Genomic DNA, 7,623 nt, shown 5'->3' on the forward strand with positions numbered 1-7,623 from the left:
GGGATTCTGAAGACCTCCTAAAACCCAAGGACTTCCATCGAGGAAGGTGGAGGAAGGAAGAGGAAAAGGTCTGCACTTTGTTTCCTCCTTGGTCAAGCAGTGACTGCCCTTCCTGGTCAGGCGGAGCACGGAAGGGGACTTTACTGGGGCTGCAGTGGACCACTGGAGGAGGCGAGGGCCCAAAGGGACAGAACTGAGGAAGGCACTATACTCAGGGGAACAACATGCCACTGAGTGCTGTGGACTTGGGTATGAATTTCATACCCAAACAGCTTGAAAGCACACTTTTATGACAGCTAGAAATAGCCACGTGTTGTCAAAGCTCCATTCAGAAGTCATCCATTCAGAAACCAAGGAGTTGAAAGAATCTTGGAGTCATCCATTTAGAAACCGAAGAGTTAAAAGAATCGTAGACAGATGGGGAGAGCTGGTCAAGGAAAGAGAGACAGGAAGAGTCCACACTGGGTGCAGAAAAAGACCTTGATGAGTAAGGACTCAGAGTTAGAGGGTGGTCAGAAAGAAAAGATTTCAGCAGCCTTTTACTCTCTGAACAGGGTGGAGGGTGGGGAAGTACAGGAAGAGAACATCTCTTGGAGTGTGAAAACCTGGAGACTTGCCAGAGGAGAAAAGGGGGCTGCTTCTAAATGGAGCCCCTTCCACTTCATTATCAGAAAGGACCTACTTGGTCAGAGCAATGATTAGCCCCTTGGGAGACAGAGGAGAGAAAGAGTATTTATGCTGAATTAACTCTAGAAAACTGAAGGACATAAGCACCAGCTAATGTCTTCATTGCCCCTAGAAAGGCATTTATGTGCATTAATCCCTGCAGACAGCTGCCAAAAGGAATTATCCAGCTGCAGAAGCCACTCGACTTCACTCCTACCCAAGGTATGTGTAGGTCAATTCCACGTAGACAGGATTCTCTAATACAATTTGATCCTTTCTAAAGGATCAAAGTGGAAGTTTTAAACTATTTTAAAAACAGATCAGCTCACAAAAGTCTGAGGTGTCTCACAATGTCTTAATTTACTATAATCTTTATCTTTGATGGATCCAAGTCATTTTTTCAGAGGTATGAAACAGAAGAGAGAAACTCAGAATATGAACCATTGGCTCCAATCTTGTATGCAACCATAGAGCATCCCTAGTGTATTCCATGAATAGTTACTTAGCAACAAATATCAATACATATCAAATATCAATACATGTCCTCGATGTTAAGATGTACATTTTTCACAACCTAGGGATGTATCTTATAGGAGAGGGTTGTCAATTTTATTGACACCATTTGCTTTTAGTGGGACCCTAAAAGATGGTGTCTTTCACAAATATCTTGGATTTGATGAGTGGGAACTCACCATTATCATTCAAGTCACAGTTCACACATGACCTTCTCTGAGAGGCTTCCTGGAGCCCAGTCTAAGGTGGCCCACCCAACACTTTGATTCCTCTCCCTTGGTATCCTATCTCCATGGGGACCACATCTCTTATGTTCACCACTATGCCCAGAACTGGATCAAGCATCATCCTAGACATAGTAAGTTCTGAATGGAATGAAGGAAAGTTACCATTTATTGAGCAATTACTACATGTCAGACCCTGAACTAAATGCTTTATGGAGGCAAATCTCATTTAATCCTAGCAATTTAGAGGTCATTCTTATTATCTACTCTAAAGATGGGACAGCAGATGGTAGCTTAAGTGGCGAAGCCAGGACTAGACCTCGGCACAACCTCACCTCAAAAACCAGACCCGTAGGCACCATACTATTCTGTACATCACACACAAAGCCTGGAAATACTTCTGTGATTGTCCAGAGCTATATGGGAAGATCGCTAAAGCTACAGACTCCCACCCTTAAAAAGTAATATTTGTCGGGACGCCTGGGTGGCTCAGTTGGTTGGATGACTGCCTTTGGCTCAGGTCATGATCCCGGAGTCCCAGGATCGAGTCCCGCATTGGGCTCCCAGCTCCACGGGGAGTCTGCTTCTCTCTCTGACCTTCTCCTCGCTCATGTTCTCTCTCACTGTCTCTCTCTCAAATAAATAAATAAAATCTTTTAAAAAAAAAGTAATATTTGTCTACTGGGGATCATCACATCCCTCTGTCCTTCTAAGTGCTTTAAGTACAAGGTCCTGTGTTAATAAAGAAGTACAGGTGTCTCACCTCACCTCTGCCTAATAAGATGAGGAGAGGCTCCATGGTATGTGCGCTGCCGAAGCGAGCATGAGGAGAGTCTCCATGGAAGTGATGCATATTTCAACCTTGAATGGAAGGGTTCCACCTTTAATGGGAGACAGCATAGCCCACTTAGGGCTCTGTGAGTTACCTGGACTGATAGGGACAGAGAGTATACATGGGAGGTGCTTGAAGAAAAGTAAATACAAGGGCCTTGGGTGCCATGCCGGGGGGCTTGATCTTCATTTCATAGGATCAATACTCTTCATGAACAACCCATTTCAGTGTGGGCTTTTCTCTATCTCAGCCGAGATTCTCTTCCATTCAGCACCCAACTCAAGAGAAAATATTGAAATTTGGCATGGCCATTCTCACGTCAATTGATGGCCATGTGGAACAGACTTCTAAGGCTAGTGTAAAGAGAAAATCGAGAATGACTGGAAAAAGAATGACAATGGAGATTTGATTCTAAGTCCATGTCTACTGAGCCACCTTAAAGCCTATTACATTTGTTACTTTGGGTTTCTGCAGAAATACTGACGCATACCACAAACATAGCCTATTTCATTTAGGACACAGGTGACAAACTACGGCTACAGGTCAAGGCCAACCTGTAGCCACTCTTACGTGGCAGTCAAGGAAAGGTCGATTTTTATATTTTTTAAGGACTATAAACAGACAACACTCTCTCTCCAACACAAAGAGTATGTGGCATAGGCATACAGGTACCAGAAAATACTTACTATCTGGCTCTATATGGAAAAAAATTTACTAGAACTTCTTATCCTCCCCCTCCATCTCTGTTCTGACACAGGTCATCCATCCAAATTAGTGTCTAATGTGATGAGACATGTAGAGAATTAGACCCATTTACCATCTCAGAAATGAAAGCCAATTCAATGGTATGATAATTTATTGCTCTAGGAATTCCTCTTATGAGAATTCTAAATTTTTAGCCAATTGGTAGACTCACACCCATTTCAGCTTTGTCTTTGATATTTTAAGAAGATGTCCTCCTTACACTTAAGGGCTTGCTATGTTTTGGCCAACTGCTGTAACGGTTTTACCTTTTTTCGTGCTGGTGGTAAGTGTCTTCAGAAGGCCCCGCAGCCGCCTGGTTATTAAAGTTTACCAAAATAACTTTCTTAATTAAAGACCCGTGAAAGCCCTGACTCTCCTCCCATTGGGTTAGTACATCAAGTGGGGGTAGCTGCAGTCTTTTTCAAAACTTAACCTTGCATACTTCAGGTTGACTTTTCCTCCAGGATTATATGGGATGAGAGAAGGAAGAAGAAGGTTATGGGTTTTCGGATCCATGAATGTGACACCCTTTTGCTTTCCATCAAACAGTAAATCAGTATTTACCAGAAGATGTTCAGGCTTGGGAATTTCTACTTGCTTCTACCTCATCAGAAAAACGTTTTGGGGGGGGGGGGTGGTACCCTTGTGTATACAGTTTGAGAAGATAGCAAAGTATGACTCAAACTTGAAAACTATCCTAGATAGACTGTCCACTCCTGGTCCCTGGGAGAGGAATCACCCGGGCATACTGGAAGTTCTACAGCATCCAGGTAACCTGCGGCCCTGTTGTCCTAAACAGACCTGCCACCACCACCCCTACTAGGAGGATTAGCTACACTTCTATTATCTTTGCTAAAACATCTGTTGCTTTTCATCAGCATGAGCAATGAAAAGCTGAATGTAGAGTCTTCTCTTAATTACTTGAAAGCTGGCTCTCTAATCATAAGTTCTACTTGGCACAGATGCCCATGGCTCTGACTGCCCAAATGGTTTGGTGTCAGCTTTTTCGTTTTATTAAGATTGATGGAGGCTGCGATGAAACATTAGTAGTTGAGATGTCTGCCACCTGCAAGTGCTCGGCTGCTTACAGTCTTTTTCTAGAAAGTGTTTCCATTTCCATACCTGCCTGCATATGTGACCATTTTGCTTTAGGAACCATGTTTTTCCGAAGACAAAAGAGACAAGCTCCTGAAAGAATGAATCATTGCATTTAATAAAACATATTTTCCTATGCTGCCATCATTTCTAGATAATACAATCTGGGGCAAAGACAAGTGAACCTGGTTTAAATCACAGTTCTGCTAGTAGAGCTTTGCAACCTCCAGAAAAAACAATCACTACTGGGGCTTGGTTTATCAACAATAATCACCTTTAAAGTATACAATGTGGCAAACACTTACAATGGATTGTCTCATGAATAATCATCAATGCTCAGTGTGACTCCCCAGGGGAGAGTCATTATTTCCTAAATTTACAGAGGAAGAAATGAGTAAAGGTGAGATAATTCTGACAGCGACCACCTATAATTGTTACATTTTCCTGGTTATAAAATAATCTACATCTAAATAATTTCCTTAGCAGGGTCAAGGTCTCAGCTAATGAGCTATGGAGAGGCAAATTTCATTCACAGGTCAGTTTGTTCCAGGACACTTGGTTCTTCCCTACTTGTGCTTTCCAAAACCTTTAAAATGTAGGGACTCACCTAGATCATCCAGGATCCATTCTAGCCTTAACATTCCATGCATCTAAACATCCCTGCAGAAGGATTAAAAGATGATCATTGCTTGAAAGACCAACCACTAGCAATGAAAACAGGACAGAGAAGCCTACAAACAGTGGATAGCAACTGTTAAGAATCAGAGCACAGGGACACTTGGGTGGCTCAGTCGGTTAAGAGTCTGCCTTGGACTCAGGTCATGATCCTGGGGTCCTGGGATAGAGGATGGAGACTTGTGCCTTGGGCTCTCTGCTTAACAGGGAGCCTGCTTCCTCCTCTCTCTCTTTCCCTCCTTCTGCCTACTGCTCTTTCTCTGTCAAATAAATAAATAAAAATCTTAAAAAAAAAAATTCAGAGCATAGATCCAGAAATTGCTTTTAATTTCCTAAGAGCTCAAAAGACTCAGGGCTACTCAAGCTTTTCCCATATGTATATGTTAGGCTACATACCATTAAATCTTAATTAAATCACTCAAAAATCACATCCTCAGAGGAGAACAAAAGAGTACAGGTTATTCTTGGTTTTGAAAAATGACATTGCTGCTTTCTATTGATTTGTTTCAAAGTGACCGCTTTATCTCTTTGAAGCACAGACTGAGTCTCCCAGGGAAATAGTTAAGCTATGGTAGCATCGGCCATATTCAAGTCACTACAAGAACTGGTGCCCATAGCGAAGATGGAGATGAGCAGGGAAACCCCATCAGGGAAAGCATGAAGCCATCACGGATCAGACTGCCAGATGATTTTCTCACTTTGCCCCTCAACAGAGAGCTTCGGATTCCACGTAGGACAGAAAGGAAACGTTAGGCTGTGGATGACCTATTAGGGATGAGGTCAGCAAGACGGGACAACTCTGGGGACACATCTTTAAGTGGTTTAGTGGCCTCCCCAGGGGCCTCAAATAGGACAAAAAGGAAAGTGACGAATTAGGAATCCAGATTCAAAGACAGGAAAGGATCATATGTCAAACCATCCCTTTGTAAGGGTTGAATTTTGTCACCCAAATAAATATCACTGGAGAGTGGGGGAAGGGGGGGGGTGAGCGTGAAGCTTGAGGAACTACCTGGTTCCTGTAGATCACTTTGTCATCGGGTTAAAGCCAAGGGCACCAGAGGTGGAATGGCCGGCTCAGGTCTCCAGGTTAGAAAAGTTTTCTTATTCCCCGGACACGACAGGCTTGGAAATGTTTTAACTGAGTCTAATCAAAGTCCAAAGCCTATAGATTCTTTAAGTCAGCCAACTCCAGAAACTGAGAAGCCAGAAGAAGCTGATTTTCACACTTGATAACTATTTTCATAGCATTTACACGACTTCTCTAGGCCTGGAATTCGGTGAGATGACAAATTTGACCTCGAGTCAACATTCTGGACTTCTCTTGGTTTAAATACGAAACGCAAGGTAGCTCGGTAGCCACCTCGCACCCCACCCCCCAACGCCCGCATCCCCCAACACACACACCCAGCTCCGCATAGACGCCTGCTGGAAACAGCCTTTCCTCGGGACTTCCACTCAGTGATTTCAGAAATCTGTGCAGTAGCCCGGGCCACCTGAGGGCGGTACAAACGGAGCGTTAAGGACCAGAACTTAACGCAAGGCTGGCTCTGCAAACAAGACTCCACGGCGCGCTTAAAAAAGTCATCCATCTCATTGTTTCCAAGGAACCGAAAGAAATGTAACAGCTTAACTTCTCCCGGTTAGAACCTCCTTAGGCTTCTGGTTTCGGAAACAGACTCTCAACAGTGGACACAAAGAGGGCCCTGGGCTTCGGGCATCCCCCGCAGACCCTGTCGAGGCCAGGAGGTCCGCAGCGTCCCAGCGGACCAGGTGCTGCCATTTACCCCCGTTACGGACAAGCCACCTCAACCCCCCCCCCCCCCCCCAGGGATCTTATTTGCAGAGCCGGGACACCAAGGCAGGGGTCCCCCAAGCCAAAGGCTGAGCCCCGGCCTCCTCCCTCCTCCCACCGCAGTTCGCCGGTCCTGGGAGGCCAGGCGCCGGGACCGGTGTTGGGGAGTTGACCTCGGATGTCTGGCAGTCGCGTCCCGTTTTCGGACGATCCAGTCTGAGTTGTGGGGTTGGGTTTTTTGTAACACTCCTGCGTGCAGGCAGAAACTCCTTCTCGGATCAGGCGGAGGGGCGGGAGCGCGGGGCCGGCAGATCAAGGCTGCGCCCGGGCTGGGGCCGGGACTCGGGGACCCGGGGACCCGGAGCCCGGAGCCCCGAGCCCGGGCGGCCGCGGATCGCCCCCTCCAGGCGGCGGCGGGCAGCGACCGGCCCCGCGTCCCGGCGACGGGGACGCGCTCCGGGAACACCGTCTGCTCCCACCCCGGAGGGAGCGCGCAGGGGAGAGGGGGCCCCCGGCACCACCTCCGCTCGCCGCCACCTGCGGGTTGGGGTGCCGGACCGAGGGTCCCTGGGTCCCCTCCCCGTTCCCCGCGGCTCCCGCCGGGCGCTCCCATCCCTGGAAAAGGACCCCGGGTGTCGGGGCGAAGCCGGCGCTTACCCGAAGAGGGGCGGCTCCTGCGCGGGGGCCGAGCTTCTAGGTCCGCGGGGAAGGTGCGGCTGCGCTGCGCGAGCTCCGACTCCGGCTCCCGCGCCCGCCGAGCGCCCTGCGCCGCCGCTCCGGCTCGGACTTCCTCTTCCTCGGCTCGGCCCTGCCGCTCGGCCGCGCTCCCCGGCTCGGCCGCGCCCGGGCCCGCCCCTCCCAGCGCCGAGATGCCGGCTCCGCCGCCCAGAGCAGCGGATCTTCGGTCCCTCCTCCCCGCAGCCCCCGGGCGAGCAAGGTGGGGAGGAGGAGGGGGAGAGCCCAAGAGCGAGATTAAGCACTTGGACTTGTCCCTGGAGCGTTGCCAAAGAGTGCAGTCAAATTACAGACCCTGGGGGATTTTTTTTTTTTTTTTTTTTTTTTTTTTTTTTAAATCCCAGCTA

General features: G+C 47.7%; 1 protein-coding gene across 1 annotated transcript in view; it reads right to left on the reverse strand.

Annotated features, from left to right (window-relative positions):
* PLEKHG1 (pleckstrin homology and RhoGEF domain containing G1) overlaps nucleotides 1-7,383 on the reverse strand; it is a 216,535-nt gene extending 209,152 nt beyond the window's left edge. Inside the window, exon 1 of the mRNA XM_059176782.1 lies at nucleotides 7,199-7,383. The gene's annotated coding sequence lies outside the window, so the exon portion shown is untranslated. The remainder of the gene's footprint in view (nucleotides 1-7,198) is intronic.
* Nucleotides 7,384-7,623: the final 240 nt, after the last annotated feature.

Source organism: Mustela lutreola, chromosome 6 (genome assembly GCF_030435805.1).
Source record: "Mustela lutreola isolate mMusLut2 chromosome 6, mMusLut2.pri, whole genome shotgun sequence".
NCBI lineage: Eukaryota > Metazoa > Chordata > Mammalia > Carnivora > Mustelidae > Mustela > Mustela lutreola.